Raw genomic sequence first — 3,402 nt, forward strand, 5'->3', positions numbered from 1 at the left:
TGTTCGGAATTCCGGAATGTTCAGAGTTCCGGAATGTTCAGAGTTCCGGAATGCACCAAGGTTCCGGAATGTTCGGAATTCCGGAATGTTCAGAGTTCCGGAATGTTCAGAGTTCCGGAATGCACCAAGGTTCCGGAATGTTCGGAATTCCGGAATGTTCAGAGTTCCGGAATGTTCAGAGTTCCGGAGTGCACCAAGGTTCCGGAATGTTCGGAATTCCGGAATGTACCAAGGTTCCGGAATGTTCACCCTTCCGGAATGTTCAGAATTTCGGAATGCACCAAGGTTCCGGAATGTTCGGAATTCCGGAATGTTCAGAGTTCCGGAATGTTCAGAGTTCCGGAATGCACCAAGGTTCCGGAATGTTCGGAATTCCGGAATGTACCAAGGTTCCGGAATGTTCACCCTTCCGGAATGTTCAGAATTTCGGAATGCACCAAGGTTCCGGAATGTTCGGAATTCCGGAATGTACCAAGGTTCCGGAATGTTCAGAGTTCCGGAATGTTCAGAGTTCCGGAATGCAACAAAGTTCCAGAATGTTCGGAATTCCGGAATGTTCAGAGTTCCGGAATGCACCAAGGTTCCGGAATGTTCGGAATTCCGGAATGTTCAGAGTTCCGGAATGTTCAGAGTTCCGGAATGCACCAAGGTTCCGGAATGTTCGGAATTCCGGAATGTACCAAGGTTCCGGAATGTTCACCCTTCCGGAATGTTCAGAATTTCGGAATGCACCAAGGTTCCGGAATGTTCGGAATTCCGGAATGTACCAAGGTTCCGGAATGTTCAGAGTTCCGGAATGTTCAGAGTTCCGGAATGCAACAAAGTTCCAGAATGTTCGGAATTCCGGAATGTTCAGAGTTCCGGAATGCACCAAGGTTCCGGAATGTTCGGAATTCCGGAATGTTCAGAGTTCCGGAATGTTCAGAGTTCCGGAATGCACCAAGGTTCCGGAATGTTCGGAATTCCGGAATGTACCAAGGTTCCGGAATGTTCAGAGTTCCGGAATGTTCAGAGTTCCGGAATGCAACAAAGTTCCGGAATGTTCGGAATTCCGGAATGTTCAGAGTTCCGGAATGCACCAAGGTTCCGGAATGTTCGGAATTCCGGAATGTTCAGAGTTCCGGAATGTTCAGAGTTCCGGAATGCACCAAGGTTCCGGAATGTTCGGAATTCCGGAATGTACCAAGGTTCCGGAATGTTCACCCTTCCGGAATGTTCAGAATTCCGGAATGCACCAAGGTTCCGGAATGTTCGGAATTCCGGAATGTTCAGAGTTCCGGAATGTTCAGAGTTCCGGAATGCACCAAGGTTCCGGAATGTTCGGAATTCCGGAATGTTCAGAGTTCCGGAATGCACCAAGGTTCCGGAATGTTCGGAATTCCGGAATGTTCGGAATTCCGGAATGTACCAAGATTCCGGAATGTTCAGAGTTCCGGAATGCACCAAGGTTCCGGAATGTTCGGAATTCCGGAATGTTCAGAGTTCCGGAATGTTCAGAGTTCCGGAATGCACCAAGGTTCCAGAATGTTAAGAGTTCCGGAATGCACCAAGGTTCCGGAATGTTCAGAGTTCCGGAATGCACCAAGGTTCCGGAATGTTCGGAATTCCGGAATGTTCGGAATTCCAGAATGTTCAGAGTTCCGGAATGTTCAGAGTTCCGGAATGCACCAAGGTTCCGGAATGTTCGGAATTCCGGAATGCACCAAGGTTCCGGAATGCACAAAGGTTCCGGAATGTTTGGAATTCCGGAATGTTCAGAGTTCCGGAATGCACCAAGGTTCCGGAATGTTCAGAGTTCCGGAATGCACAAAGGTTCCGGAATGTTCAGAATTCCGGAATGCACCAAGGTTCCGGAATGTTCGGAATTCCGGAATGTTCAGAGTTCCGGAATGTACCAAGGTTCCGGAATGTTCAGAGTTCCGGAATGCACCAAGGTTCCGGAATGTTCGGAATTCCGGAATGTTCAGAGTTCCAGAATGTTCAGAGTTCCGGGATGCACCAAGGTTCCGGAATGTTCAGAGTTCCGGAATGCACCAAGGTTCCGGAATGTTCGGAATTCCGGAATGTTCAGAGTTCCGGAATGTTCAGAGTTCCGGAATGCACCAAGGTTCCGGAATGTTCGGAATTCCGGAATGTTCAGAGTTCCGGAATGTTCAGAGTTCCGGAGTGCACCAAGGTTCCGGAATGTTCGGAATTCCGGAATGTACCAAGGTTCCGGAATGTTCACCCTTCCGGAATGTTCAGAATTTCGGAATGCACCAAGGTTCCGGAATGTTCGGAATTCCGGAATGTTCAGAGTTCCGGAATGTTCAGAGTTCCGGAATGCACCAAGGTTCCGGAATGTTCGGAATTCCGGAATGTTCAGAGTTCCGGAATGTTCAGAGTTCCGGAATGCACCAAGGTTCCGGAATGTTCGGAATTCCGGAATGTTCAGAGTTCCGGAATGTTCAGAGTTCCGGAGTGCACCAAGGTTCCGGAATGTTCGGAATTCCGGAATGTACCAAGGTTCCGGAATGTTCACCCTTCCGGAATGTTCAGAATTTCGGAATGCACCAAGGTTCCGGAATGTTCGGAATTCCGGAATGTTCAGAGTTCCGGAATGTTCAGAGTTCCGGAATGCACCAAGGTTCCGGAATGTTCGGAATTCCGGAATGTACCAAGGTTCCGGAATGTTCACCCTTCCGGAATGTTCAGAATTTCGGAATGCACCAAGGTTCCGGAATGTTCGGAATTCCGGAATGTACCAAGGTTCCGGAATGTTCAGAGTTCCGGAATGTTCAGAGTTCCGGAATGCAACAAAGTTCCAGAATGTTCGGAATTCCGGAATGTTCAGAGTTCCGGAATGCACCAAGGTTCCGGAATGTTCGGAATTCCGGAATGTTCAGAGTTCCGGAATGTTCAGAGTTCCGGAATGCACCAAGGTTCCGGAATGTTCGGAATTCCGGAATGTACCAAGGTTCCGGAATGTTCAGAGTTCCGGAATGTTCAGAGTTCCGGAATGCAACAAAGTTCCGGAATGTTCGGAATTCCGGAATGTTCAGAGTTCCGGAATGCACCAAGGTTCCGGAATGTTCGGAATTCCGGAATGTTCAGAGTTCCGGAATGTTCAGAGTTCCGGAATGCACCAAGGTTCCGGAATGTTCGGAATTCCGGAATGTACCAAGGTTCCGGAATGTTCACCCTTCCGGAATGTTCAGAATTCCGGAATGCACCAAGGTTCCGGAATGTTCGGAATTCCGGAATGTTCAGAGTTCCGGAATGTTCAGAGTTCCGGAATGCACCAAGGTTCCGGAATGTTCGGAATTCCGGAATGTTCAGAGTTCCGGAATGCACCAAGGTTCCGGAATGTTCGGAAATCCGGAATGTTCGGAATTCCGGAATGTACCAAGATTCCGGAATGTT

Source organism: Aulonocara sp. 'chitande type north' Nkhata Bay, linkage group LG6, assembly GCF_057382095.1.
Source record: "Aulonocara sp. 'chitande type north' Nkhata Bay isolate Kocher_YH1m ecotype deep benthic linkage group LG6, A_spYH_male_GT1.1, whole genome shotgun sequence".
NCBI lineage: Eukaryota > Metazoa > Chordata > Actinopteri > Cichliformes > Cichlidae > Aulonocara > Aulonocara sp. 'chitande type north' Nkhata Bay.